General features: G+C 51.0%; 1 protein-coding gene across 2 annotated transcripts in view; it reads left to right on the plus strand.

The window, feature by feature from the left end:
- The window catches only part of ADARB2 (adenosine deaminase RNA specific B2 (inactive)), a 427,099-nt gene that overhangs the window by 323,494 nt on the left and 88,843 nt on the right, over nt 1-14,762 (plus strand). The gene's annotated exons all lie outside the window — the stretch shown is intronic.

Here is a 14,762-nt window from a genome sequence, read left to right on the forward strand (position 1 = left end):
GGGGGGGGAGGGTGTGGACAATTACAAAACATTTTTTAGTATTTTTTAATTTTTAATTTTTTAAAATTTAAATTCAAGTTAGTTAACATACAATGTAGTATCAGTTTCATGAGTAGAATCCAGTGATTCATCACTTACCTATGACACCCGGTGCTCATCCCAACAGGTGCCCTCCTTAATGCCCTTCATGCATTTAGCCCATCTCCTACCCCACCCCTCCAGCGACCCTCAGTTTGTTCTCTGTATTTAAGAGTCTCTTATGGTTTGCCTCCCTCTCTCTTTTTATCTTATTTTTCCTTCCCTTCCCCTATGCTCATCTGTTGTTTCTCAAATGCCACAAGTCAAAACATATGATATTTGTCTTTCTCCAACTGACTTATTTCACTCAGCATAATACCCTCCAGTTCCATCCACGTAGTTGTAAATGGTAAGATTTCATTCTTTTTCATCACCGAGTAATACTCCATTGTATATATGTATATGTATATATATATATATATACCACATCTTCGTTATCCATTCGTCGATGGACATTTGGGCTCTTTCCATACTTTGGATATTGTCGGTAGTGCTGCTATAAACATGGGGGTGCATGTGTCCCTTCGAAACAGCATAACTCTATCCCTTGGATAAATGCCTAATAGTGCAATTGCTGGGTCGTAGGGTAGTTCTATTTTTAGTTTTTTGAGGAACCTCCATACTGTTTTCCAGAGTGGCTGCACCAGTTTGCATTCCCACCAGCATTGCAAAAGTGTTCCCCTTTCTCTGTATCTTTGACAACATCTGTTGTTGCCTGAGTTGTTAATGTTAGCCATTCTGACAGGTGTGAGGTGGTATCTCATTGTGGTTTTGATTTATATTTCCCTGATGATGAGTGATGTTGAGCATTTTTTCGTCTGTTGGCCATATGGATGTCTTCTTTGGAAAAGTGTCTATTCATGTCTTTTGCACATTTCTACACTGGAGTATTTATTTTTTGGGTGTTGAGTTAGGTAAGTTTTTTATAGATTTTCGATACTAACCTTTTATCTGATATGTCATTTGCAAATATCTTCTCCCATTCTGTTGGTTGCCTAGTAGTTTTGCTGATTGTTTCCTTCACTGTGCAGTGTATTATAAGGAGTGGTGCTGCAGGGACGTAATGGCATCAGCCCCAACGTGCCAAGGGGAGCAAAACGCTGGCACGTGCCAGACCGAAGTCCTCATCCAGCAGCTGTGGAGGCATGGTGTGAAGCTGCCACATTGCACTGGGTCCTGTCAGCATGCATGTTGCCACCCTGTGCTCAGGGGACACTCACAAAGACAGAGTCCAGGCCAGGAAGGAGGACTCTGCTGGCTGTGGCTCCTGAATGGTCGGAGACCCAGCATAAGGTTGGTTCCTTCTACAGAATCCTCAAGATGCTTGTGTCGCAGACACACCTGGCTTCACTCTCAAGACATTCAGGTTGATCGGCTTGGGATGAGGCCCAGGACTCTATGTGTGTGTGTGTGTGTGTGTGTGTGTGTGTTCAGTGCTATGCAATTCTGTCACACACGTAGGTATGTTTGTGCAGCCAGCACTACAGTGACAACACAGGACACCTATCGTCACAGGTGTGTCCTACTGCCTCTGAAAGCCACAGCCACCTGCCTCCCACACCCCTTCCTTAATCCTAGCACCCACCAATCTGTCCTCTGTTCCTATACTTTTGTTGTTTCCTTACCATAATGTAAATGCAATCATACCGTGTGTATGTGGAATTGTTCTTATCGCTCGGCATAGTTCTTTGGTGATCTATCCAGCTTGCTGTGTGAATCAAGACTTTGTTTTTACTGCTGGGTGGTGTTCCGTGGTGCAAACGGGCCACGCTCTGTCTAAACTTTACACAGTGAAGGACATCGGGTTGATCCCAGTTGGGACGATCAATGTAGTTTTCGTGTAAGAACATAAATTTCCATTTCTCTGGGATAAATGCCCATAGGCATTTTCCGGGGTCATACAGGGATCCGGTCTTCAGTGCAATGAGAAGTTGCCAGGCTGTTGCTCAGAGTGGCTGCAGCAGTTCGCACAGCACCAGCCATGTGAGGGATTAGGCCCTTCACTGTTCACCAGCATCCGGTGGTGCCTTTGTTTTTGCCATTCTGGCAGGTGTGTTGTAGGGTCCCATGCGGTTTAATCTGCGTCTCCTGGGCGACAGATGAAGCTGAACACCTTATCACATGCTAACCTGCCATCTGCACATCCTCTCGCTAACATACTTCGTGTCTTGTGCCCATTTTCTAATTCAATCGTATGTTGTCACTGACGACTTTGAGAGTCTTCCGTGCGCTCCGGTTACTAGCACTTTGTCAGATTTGGGACTTGCGAACATTTCCTCTTGGTAGTGTGGCTTTCATCCTCATACGTGAGAGGGTCTATCGTGAACCTTCCATTGTTGTGAGATCCAAGTCCCCAGTATCTTCCTTTCTTGTGCTTTTGCTGTCAAGTCTAAGAGTTCATTGCCTTGTTGTAGCACCTAAGAATTTTCTCCTGCATTTTTCTAAAAGTTCAAGACTATGGCTACTTTCAGTTAATGTTTGTGTAGGTGTGAGATGCATGTTGATGTGGGGGTTGCTTATGGAAATCCAGCTGTTCCAGCTCCGTTTGCTGAAAAGGCAATTCTTCCTCCACTGAACTGCCCATGGACCTTTGTCAGAACTCAGCTGGGCACATTTGCACGGCTTTCTGTTCTGTCCCATGGATTATCCATCCACCCCCTCACAACACCACACAGTCTTGATTAGCAGTTTCCCATTAAACCTCAACATCAGGTGATGCAATTCTTTCCACTTCTCATGAAATGGGTGTTTTAGTTATTCCAGGACTTGTGCCTTTACATATAAATTTTGGAATAAGCTTGTATACATCTACAAAAATGTTTTCTGGTATTTTTGTAAGAATTGCATTAAACTATAGGTCAGTTTCATGAAAGTTGACACTTTGACTATTTGAGTTTTCCCGTTAATGAACATAGTACATCTCTCCATTATCTTAGGTCTTACTTGATTTCTTCCATTTGCATGTTGTTAATTTTCAACATACAGATGCTAATTGTGTATTTTTACAAATTCAAGATATCCTAAAGCATCTGTGCAGTGTGGTGCTGACCATGGTGACTATATTGACTGAAGCGTATATGGTACACACTGGTTCTGTTCTGGTGCTGTTCTGAATGTATTAGTATATTAATTCATTTAAAAGACAAAAGTAGCTTCTGGAAAAGGTCTTCCCCCCTTTACTGACTTTTCCAATGCTTTTTCAAGCCCCAATCTACTTTTTAAACTGTCCGCTAACAGACCAAACAGATGTGTTATGGTTTGATTCCAGCATTGCTGTAACAAAGTCAGCCAAGTCTTTGCTCTCTCTTTGTGCCAAATGTAATAAATAGGGTGGAATCGTGTCTCAGTGATGTGCTGCTGGTTCCATCTTAGTTACATTAGGGAAAAACGCAATGGATGAATCCAAAAGTGAATTTTGAAATAACTGGAATAACTGAAATAAATATATTTTTAACGCCAAACTTTTTAAAGTAATTTGGATAGGAATCATCATAAATGCAACAGCTTTTCTTCTTAAGGAGAGTGCCCCAACCATCAAGTGTCATTTTTCTAGACCCTACATCATTGTGGACCTAGAAGATTATACTCAATTACAATGGAGTAAAGCTTTCCATAGCTGCTGTGATCTGTTTGACTACTTCCTATTTTTCCTTCAGTAAATGGTCCCAAATGGCCAACTGCTTTAAACATCCTTTCTTGGTGTTGTTTTAATGCTTTTTTCCCCCACCTCAGTATCAGCCTAATAAACACACTGTGCTCTGTCCTCACCACCCCTCACTTGAGCTCCTCACCAAGCTCCCAAACTAACTAGTCATTATTTCCCCCAAACCAAGAACTTGAGTAGCAGGCAGTGAGAAAACCCAGCTCAAGTACTTTATAGTCTAAAGAATTAGAAAAAGTATAAGAAGACAGAGACAGAAATCGAAATCAGACTACTGTCCCCCTAGTGCTGAGCCCTACATGGCACTGAGTTTTTAAAAAAAAACAGTTTCCAAGAAGGACTATGCCTACCAAAGATTTTATCAAATAGGATTGAGTTCTTTCCAGCAGCAGAAAGTGAGATTTAGCACAGAACACAGGAAATCAAGTTTATGGCCCGTCCTTAATGATTTCCAGCTCTCCCGTTGCCTCTTACCAAGCTTCAGAGACTTTCATTAAAGACATAGCGAGGAATGTTGAGACCCGCACTTTTCTCTAGTGCCAAGTTATTTACAACTATCACCAGGGACCAATTTGTGTCTCCTGAGCCCAAAACTTGGGTTGCTCCGAGGAGAGAGCCGGCCAGTCTGTTTCTGCTTTGGGCTCTCATCCCATGGCCAAGAGGACACGGAACTCGCTCACCCTCCAGGACTGCCCCTGCCCTCTGCTCCCCATCCCCATGGCCACTCCCACGGTGGGAAGCTGGAGTCCGTGTCACATCCTTTACCCCCCTCCTCTTGTGCTGGAGAATAGGGGCTCCCGGCCCTGCCCTGCTTCCAACCCCGGATGAAGGTCCTGGTAGCCAGGACATTCTCCCGAGAACAGAGTGTGTGTCTTTGGTCACAAGGAGCATACTAAAACTGTAGCATCATCAGCCTCCGAGAATGGCGGGTGGTGTGATGGTCTTTGCTCACAGTGGACTTTTTCAAGCAGTGCGGGTTGAGGTGCAGTCTCTGGAATGAGGGCGACTCCCCAGGGCATGCCCGCTGCCTGACCAGGGTGGGGAAGGATTTGGCGGCTGCCCCACAGATGGGAGAGAGGCCCACGTGAATAGCACCACACAGGGAGGCCTGTAAGAGCCAACGGGATGGATTTCGGATCCAAATGAGTTATGACGGTTTTTCACTACAGACCCATCAGTCTCACAGACAGAAGTCGAAGCCAAACCTTTGTCTAAGAAGACTTGACAACCTCAGGTGCAGTCAGGACATTTAACAGTAAGACGTGCTCCCCCTGAGAACTAACCCCAACAGTCCTGTGCTGCCACAGGGCTTGGCACGCGACACACCCACAAGGCCAATTCTCCAGAATGTTTTATCTGAGTGCCTAAAAACCAGGAAACAGGCATTTTATCATCTGCCCGCCAGCACTTCCGCGTTGATGTTTTTTCCGTAGGGAATTGTTTTATCATCTGTGTCTTATTTCGTATTGCCACCTTATCATCTTCTCCCATTATGGAAAAATGAATGAATTTATAGGACCCAGCAGCCTGTCAGCAAACCTCATCTTATCTGGCGGAATGACAGTTATAAAGTCACCGAGAGAACTCCCTCTCCGCAGACGGTGGTTAAATTGTGCGTATTACAACCAGGAACTGTCCGCTACACCTCCTCTGGTCATTTTTCTCAGCCTGAGAGAGGACACTGTGCCTTCGATGGGGAACAACCAATGACACAGAGGCCAGCCTGGGTTCCGACGGCAGCCTCCTCTCTGCGCAAAACCACCCACAGTGAAAACAACCCCTGTGCGACACACTGCCCCTGAGTGGGCTAGTTTACCTGGACAAACCACTCCCTTCTCTCTTGTAAAAGTCAAATGCTCTTGGGAGCCCCTCTCCCTTGCTGTGTTAACAACAATCCTGAGGCCTGCTCTGTTCTCAGAAGCATGTTTGGGGGATGCCTGGGGGGCTCAGTCGGTTAGACATCCGACTTTTGGTTTCAGCTCAGGTCAGGATCTCATGGTTTGTGGGTTGGAGTCCCATTTTGGGCTCTGCGATGACAGTGCAGAGCCTGCTTGGTATTCTCTCTCTCTCTCTCTCTCTCTCTCTCTCTCTGCACCTCCCCTACTCCCCGCTTGTGCTCTCACTCCCCTGCTCATAAACAAACAAACAAACAAACAAATAGGAAGTATGTCTTGGACGTGGGAGCCACCTGACACACTTGTGCACCGAGCACTGGGGATGAAACTCCATCTACATGTGGTTTCCATTCTGAGGGGGTGGTTGGGAAGCCCAGGCCCCCTGCGACAAGACAGCAGAGGCTGAAGAGGCAGAACCCGGGTGAGCCCCACACCTGTCCAGGGGATGGCGGCATGCGGGACTGAGGACAAGCCGGAGGCGGAGAGGGAAACAGCAGTGTGAACCCCAACGCCCCTCCAGTAACCCATTCGCCAGAAACTGGACTGTTCCCAAGTTGGGAAAAGACAGGAACGCCTGTGGTGAGTTCTCGTCTGCAGGGAGGCTGTGATTATGACTGTACCCTTGGAGACCTCACTGGTCCTCCCACCCGCCACAGGCCCCGGGCACCTTTTATTTCACTTTTTACCCCAATTACCATGGAGGCTTTTTCATAGGGAGAAGTCTGAGTGCACAAATCAGGACGTGGTAAGCAGCACAGGAATGACACCGGCACCCGCCACTGAGCTCCAGAACGGGAGCATCTCTGGTGCGTCTTGTTTCCGGCAGCCTTTCCGACGTCACTCCTGATGCCCCCGCCTGAGCTCAGTCGCTCGCCCTCTGGCGGGTGGTTCACAGATTCTGCAGGGAGCGAATTCTGCAGGGAACGCCCAGGAGGTCGTGGGAAGGTGAACCCATGGTGCCGTGTGGCACCCCCACAGGCGGGTCGTGACCTGCGCCAGCCAGCTGGTACCTGTGATTGGCACCTTCAATCATGGATGGGTTTTGCTTCTGTTCTTTGCTGTGTTCCTATGAAACTCACACAGCAGTAAACACTGGAAAACGACAAGATCTTACTTCGTCTGACAAAATTACACTATGTTCTTCACCGTTGCAAACTGCCCAGCCAGGCAGCATGCAGACGATCAGTAGCTTCAAACCCACCCGGATGGGGTGGGCCCACTGCCACTGCTAACGTGCTCGTGGATGTGCGTCATCAGGAACCTGCACTCACACCACCAGCGAGGGACCACGGAGTGGGGGGCCCTTACCACGGTGTGGCCAGGGCTGGGCAAGCACCAGGAAAACAGCAGCACCCTGTAGCCTGGGGCCGGCAGGGGTGAGGGTACAAACGGGCCCCTCGGCCCCAGGGCTGCAGCCCTGCCGGCACCACACTGCCCGAGTGCCTCCCGAGGCCAGGGAGGGGCTGAGGGAAGCCCTGAGCATGCCGTGGGACTCAACTTACCCATTGTGCTGCTGCCTCCTGTACCGCACCCAAGTCTGCAGCCAGTGCCTGGGAAAGGGGTATTTCCTGAGGGGTGAAGCTATTTATAGGAGGAGCCCTCCAGAGCCATTCAACCCTAACTCGGATTTACTCGGATTTTTAAAAATTTTTCCTTCCTTGGAAATAATAAAAGTATGTGAAATCCCCACCGTCCTGGGAAACCTCTAGGCCCTGGGATCACTCACAAAGCCGGCTGCCTCTGCCTGCCAGGCATTAGTGATTACGGGATATTCCACACTCCTGGTCGGGATCATGTGCGTGTGCAAGTGATGCTCAGGGAGCACGGCCTCACTCCAGGTGGAGAAGAGTTGGTACAGTCACTATTTTAAACTTATGTCCGCCTGCCTCCGTTGCCACTTCTCCTAACAAAGCCGAAAAGTAAGGCATGAGCACAAGGGAGGAAGATACAAACCACAAACACAGGCTAAAATAAAAAGTCAAGAGGAGACACACAGGCAGCACAAAGTACAGGGAAGAGGGGGCTTCCACAGATGGCCTAGAAATGTGAGTATTTCGTTTTGTTTCAGCAACACCCACAAACATGACTTTCTTTCCAGCCTGAACACTGGCGGCCCAGGAGGAAATGTGCAGGGTCCTAGACTGGGGGCTTAACTGGGAGAAAAATGGCGAGGTTGAACTTTACACAGAAGCAAGCCCACACACGTGCATGTACCCATGTGTGTGCACATACATACACACACGCACATACATATGCACACACAAGGATGCGCACATGCATATACGTACGCATGCACATATGTGTGCACATGCACGCATGTGCACATGCATGTACCCCACATGCACATATATGCACATGCACGCACATGCACACATACACAAATGTGTGTGCGCATGCACATACGCATGTGTGGACATGTGCGCACACAAACACATGCATGCACAAATGGGCACGCGTGCACATGTGTGCACATATGCACATACATGTGCATGCACACATACACATACATGCGTGAGCACACACATGTGCACAGTGCACAAATATGCACACGTGGACACGTGCACCACAAGCACATACATGCCCACAGGTAGGCACACGGACGCACATAACATGCACATGTGCACACATGCACACACATGCGCGGGTACACACGTGCACGTATCTGCACACGTGCACATGTGTACTCAAACACCTGCAGCCTGGGCCCCAGGAGCCAGCAGTGGAGCACATCAGTCATTTGCAGCAAAACAATGGGAAATCCATCATTTAACATTTCTTTTTCAGGGCTAAGTGCCATGAACTCCAGTGGGTCTGCAGCCAGTGTTACTTCCCATAAGCCCAAGCGTCATCAGGCTGGGTACTGGTTTGCTATGTCATAAAAACAGTCCCTGCCTCTTGAACCTACAGGATTGAAAGGTGCTACTGTTTGGGGGCAGAAGGCAAAGTCACACCCCTGAGTGGCAGGGACTATTCTAGATCCTACAGCAGAGAGGGGCTCCTGCAAGCCTAAGGTGAGCACAGGCCATGGACCCCCAGGCCTCCCGCAGCTTGCACACGCACAGTCCCACAGACGAGGGGCTGTCACTCTAGCCGGGCCCCATGCCCAGGGGCAGAGCTGCGACTCTGCCATTGTGCTTCCTTGGACACCAAACCAAGTCACCAGTGGGAAGGGATTTACTTCAGCGACAAGTGACAAGGGGGAGCATCCACACTTTCCACTCTGAGCAAGAACGAAATTAGGAACTCTAAAGTTCATCCTGGTTGTGAAAAAAATTAAACTTTTAACATTAATTGCTCCTGAACATTTGTGAGTGCCCTAAATCCTGACATAAAAGCTTTAATTTCTATGCAAAGCAGATAGGATGATTGAGTTATAATTAAAATGGTAATTATACCCTTAATGCTCCATATTTGACTTTTCAAAAAAATGTTATGCTCCAAGAAAAGCTATTTAAAGATCAGAGGAAAATGTTTGAAAATGAATGTATTCAAGACATTTTAAATCTTTTAAAATCCAGTTATTGATTTTTACATGCTTTCAAGTGTAGTCTAAAACATTTCTTCATTTATTTTGGTCGATGGAAATAATAAAAAATCATTGGGACGTGAAAAGCTTAAATGAAGGCAATATTCTGGAGGTTGCTATATAATGTGATAAATATTTGAAGTGTTGGGGGCACAGAGGAGGGGTGTCAGCCTAAGCACGGGGCACTCTGAACCCCAGGATGGCAGGCAGGGAAGAGGCCGCTGGCAAAAGCCACCTCGGGCGGCGCCCCCCCTTCTGGCTGCCGAGGTGTCACTCTGGGCTTAAACGCTGCAAATATGACATTTCCTTTGATCCTCTATCGAGTGTTTAGAATTAAAAAGAACACCTAAAGCTATAAATCAAATGTCAGGTGCAGAAGTCTGGGGGAACCGTATCAATATTCCATGATGCATGGCCAGCCGGGGCGGGGGCGGGGGGGGGCGGGGTTCAAGAGCTGGAGCCATGCCAACAAGGCAGCGAGGGCTTGGCGCTCACCCAGCCGTGCGCCCTGAGCAGCAGTCAGCAAACCTGAGGAAGCGGCGAGTGGGCTGGGCAGACTTTCCTCCTACCCCCACGCCTGCTGCTTAGCCGTTGCCCATGGACCCTGCTGTCGAGCCTCCGCCCGCCCCAGACCTCCTCAGCAGAGGGTTGCACCTGCGGCCGCCGAGGCAGGGAGGTGGGGAGGAGGAGGACTCCAATGCCCCCCTCCCCTCTCATGGTGAGCGTGGCTGTGGCGCCTGGAGTGACAGCACGGCCAAGGAGCTGGCGCGAGCCCCACCCCAAGTCTTTCTGGGGCAGACATTCCTTTCCCCTCTCCCCCTGAAGCGGGGTGAACTCTAGTCTAGAAAATGTTGTACCAACAGTGAAATAACCAAGGAGCAAAAGAGGCCCATCAAGTTTACGCTGGTCCCCACGATAGCAAAGCAGCCCAGCACAGAGCCACCCAAGGCTTGGTGGTGTGGTTGCTCCTGGAGAAACGCTGACCCTTTCTGTTATCTGGGAGAAATTCCCATTGTTTCCCATTTCTGTTTGCGTGCTGATGGAAATGCCTTGTAGGGAGGCCTGTCTCAGCGGGTGTAGACAGACCCTGCGTCCCAGAGACCTCAGATACCAGGAGGATCTGTACTCTGCACACAGCGTGCTGGCGTTCGCGGCCCTGCTAACCACAGGCTGGTGGAGGGAGATGGAGGGAGGGTGTGGGCAGCCTGGGGAAGGGGCCCTGGGGGTGGTGCAGGGGGACAAGGCAGGAAGGGCTCGGCAGTGCAGCTGGGCTAAGACGTGAGCCCGTCACCCATTGGGCCCAGCTGGGGGAACCTGGGAGGTGAGGTGACATCTTGCAAGCTGTGTTCCGTCTGGGATTTCTCCTCCTGTGAACTGAGGTGGTGTGGGGGGGGGGGGGCTGCCCCGGGGCGGGCCGGGGCGCGTCAGTGAGAACCTCAGCTGCTTGGAGCGTGTTCAGATTTCCGGCTGTGTGGACAGGCAGGTGCGGATGGTCTGGGTGTGGTTCCTGTAATGACCACAGCTGCACCGGGTACAAAGTGGGGGAGGGGGCAGGTGAGACTCTAGAGCGTCAGGCTGGCGACAGCGGGAACCCCAAATCACCAGCGTCCCAGCCCCTCACGACCACGTTTGGGCTTCATAGACCGTCTCCCCCTTCGTCAGTCGATGCTGAATCACCCGTGGAACATTCCAAATGACTGCTTTCCAGACCTGAGGACTCCAGAAACCTTACCAGTTAGCCAAAGACCAGTGCTGTGGCCCCCAGCGGCCTGTGCTGGCTGGAGAGAGATGGGGTGGAGGTCGGCAGGGTAGCCACGGGCATTTGGGGACTTCTGCAGACTCAGAAAGGAAGTGACATGACCATACGTTGCTGCACAAGATTTGCACGATGCCTTTGGCCTGTGTAGCTGAGGCCTCCTCGCTCCCCGCCGCCCAGCTTCGCCTCCTTCCTGGAGGGAGGGAAACCTGGCACCAGCCATCCACAGCTGGCCTTCCTTCCCAGAAAGCAGTCACTAAAACCGTGACCGTCCCTGCTGGGTGGGGTCCCCCTGCTGGGTATGGGGATGCCTGTTTCTGCGACCTCCCCCCCACACTTTGGGGATAAGCCCTCATGAGTGACACCATCTGGTCACTGCCTGGTGAGCGTGGGTCCCGACTTGATGGGGCCCAGGGGACCTCACTGTGTTCCCTGCCCCCCCCCACACAAACCCAGGTGGGGCAGAAACAGACCGGCCTCCTGCACACAGATGTTCCCTGGTGTGTGCAGGTCAGATCACTCCCTCGCAGACAAGAAGGGGCCACGCAAGTCTGGGAGGTCACACACCAGCCGTGTCCTTTCCTCTGGGATGACTCGGAGAGGCAGTCACATGCCTATCACAGCACTACACAAAATGACAAGCAACTGATAACCCTTGGTGCTTTTCATGAGCCTACAGAGACAGGTAATCAGGGTAATCCGGAGAGACATCCCAGAGAAGGTGACCTTTCAGACCAGTTCAGATGTCATCAGGATGGAAACAGATAAGAGAAGTTCCTGGGCCTGCGTGGCCCCTCCTAGAGGTGACCCCTGACCCAGAGGGGACAGTGGCCAGCGCCTCTCCCGGGGACTGGGCCCGGTCCTGTAAGAAGGCGGCTGTCCCTGTTTCCAGACCGTGCAGATGCCAAAACGCACACCGCCACCCCTGCGGAAGACGCAGAAAGCAGAGGTCAGAGCCTCGCGAGGGCCACCCAGGAATCTGGCGTGCAGGCTGCAGTTAGTTTTCTGTTCCATTTCACCCCCGAGTTGAATTATTGATTTTAATACTTTATTTTCACATGAGTTTATTTGAGCGACAGATGCTACTCAGGTAGCCCACGAAGCGGAAATGAGATTCTGGTAATTAAGGATTCCACCGGGGTCGAGGCACCAGCGGGGATTAGGCTGCTCAGTGGAGTGCGCACGGAGACTCTCGGGGGATTAGGACACCAACTCAATAATTTCTTCCAGTTTCTTAAATTACACTTCAGTTCTCAGGAAGGCTTAAGATCCGGCCCATTGGCTCCAGAAAGAAATTCATTTAACTTGGCTTCCGTCTTGGCAGGGAGGGGACAGTCCCCGGGGCAGGGCGGGGCCAGCGCGGATCGGAGCACACATGCATCCTTGCCGGGCACCTGCTATTGTGCAGGGCCAGCCTCACACACATTCCTGCAGACGGAAGAGCTACAAGGACCTTGGAGGGACACCTGGGGGTGAGCGAATCACAGAGGCTCCTCGGGGCGCCCTTGTGCACCCAGCCCCCACCAGCAGCCCCTGTGCCTCTGGCCCAACGCCAGGTACAGGCACACAGCCGTCCCTGCAGGGCCACCCCGGGGCACCGGGCCTGGTGTCTCAGTGTGCAAAAGGAGGCATACCAACAATGCACACAGACTGCGCTCATGACCAAGGCCCCGGGGACTCCGGCCCAGGCAGCTCCGTGTGGCCGCCCCAGGCCAAACTGCACACCAGAAACGCCAGAGCTCGGCCAGAGCCAAGTTGGAGCTGGACAGGCTGGTGGCAGGCAGCTCCAGGCCAGTGTCCGGTCTGCCCCCTCTCCACCCTCCAGCCTCCCCCTTCCTCTCTTTACGGAAGGCACTGGACAGGCAGCCACACCTGCCCGCGGACACGGGTGGGTAACAGCAAAGCACAGACTTAGTGCAGATCTTTTGGCCCGTGGTCACCCTTCGTCCAGCCTCCACCGCCAAAGGGCACTTGCCTTCCTTTGCAGGCCTTCCCGGCAAGTCTACACTGTTGGAGGACTGGTGTAGACCTCGCCTGAGTAACTAAAGCCCACATCTACTTCAGAGCACTTGTCTAAGGGATTAGGTTCAAGTATGTGACATTACCGAGCTCAGAAGTCAACTACAGCCAGATTCATATAGTTCAACATTCAACCATGAACCTCAATCCCTTTTAATTCAAGTGACTAAACGGTCTTTCTCCTCTTTATAGTTGTGTCTCCTCCTTCCCTGACTTCCTGAGGAGGGCAGGGGCTGGACCCAGAGAGAGCCCTGCCCCTCCCTCCTGTCCACCAAGAGGGGCCACCAGGAGCTGCCAGGAGAGGGGTCCCCAGCCTGGCGGAGAAGTCCCATCAGCCCGGCACCAGGTTAGCCCTGTTCCCAGCAGGCCGGGCACACAGTGGGCTTCAGTGGCACCTGCCAGCTAGGTTCATAATTTAACTTAGGCAGCAGATCCTTACACACAGACAAGAAGGCCTTTCTTTCCACGCTGGTTCTTAGGCATCTGTAGTTTATCAGAAGTGTTTAACATCTGATGCAGACAACACCCCATTGAGGCCACTCTCATAGAAGTGGGGAGTCTTAGCATCCAGGAACGTGTCTCCTCGCGGGGCACTGTAGAAACCGGCAGTCATTCTAGTCTCTGTGTGCACCCCGTCCCTGGATCATACTTGTCCCCAAGCCAGCCGCAGTAAGCAGGTGCGGCATGAATGAGGCAGCGAGAAATCACGGCGGGCTCTCTGGAAGCAAGGATTAAGAAGCAGGCTAACACGGAGAAGTAAGGGTGCAAGCTGATCACGGGAACACACGGAGTTAAGACGAGAACAAAAACCGACAGAAATTAAACCACTGTGCAGAGGACAGAAGGAGCCACAGCTGGAAATCCCAAGCAGAACGAAGCATCTGAAATCAGACAGGCAGGAGCAAGTCCAAATCTGCAGAAGGAAGCGGTGGAAGGACGAGCAACGTCTTACTCAAAGCGGGAGCGCCCTGAGGGCGCCATGTGAGACAGGAGGAGGGCGGACTCCACCACAGACAAAACCCTCCCCAACGGCCCCAAATCTAGGCTGACCGCTGGGCCGTGGGCTGCCTGGAGACTGGAACTGAAGACTTCAGCCCGCCTTGCCAGACCCGAAACCATGAATGCCAACACTTAGCAACAAAGAGTAACGTGCAATCTGACTGAAATCCCTGCGGTTGGCATGGCAGGCGTTGGTCCTGGTACATTTCACAAAACTTCTCAAATTCTAAATCTAAGCCAGAAACAAGCAAAAGAGCATCACCGCTTCTTGCAGCTAAATTTATCGCCCCCCATGACCACCCCCGAGAGTCTAACTGACCAGCCTCGCAGAATCCCCGTCCCAGGGATGAACCCTGGTCCGCTAATCATGCCTCATGCAGCGCAGGGATCACCTTCAGCACATGCCCAGTGATGGCTGCGCAGGGGTGCGGGGGCGGGGGGTCTGTAAGTGAAAGTAAGATTGAATAGTCAAGACGAGGCTGAGATCAACCACACACTATTTAGGCAGTGGCACCATTTTGTTTTTAATCAAGTTCATTGCTCAGTACCTTCAAAGTGATGGTGACTGTTGATCGCCCTGTGAGTACAGAGTCCTGAACTTCCCAGAAGCAACCCAAAACTTCATTCCCTCAAGTGAAAACTACATTGTTTACTATAGGGGAGGAAGTGAATGTAGTACAGTCTAAATATCCGTTAGTAAAGGAACCTCATTGTATGGAATTATTGTCCATTTTGTTTTCCCTCTAGGAAATCTCGGTCTATGGGTCTGATAAAATCTGATCCTGGCCAAAACCATCTTACAAGAAGCCACATCTACTGGCTCTAGCA

The sequence above is a fragment of the Herpailurus yagouaroundi genome, unplaced genomic scaffold (genome assembly GCF_014898765.1).
Source record: "Herpailurus yagouaroundi ecotype Mexico unplaced genomic scaffold, PumYag 203, whole genome shotgun sequence".
Taxonomy (NCBI): domain Eukaryota; kingdom Metazoa; phylum Chordata; class Mammalia; order Carnivora; family Felidae; genus Herpailurus; species Herpailurus yagouaroundi.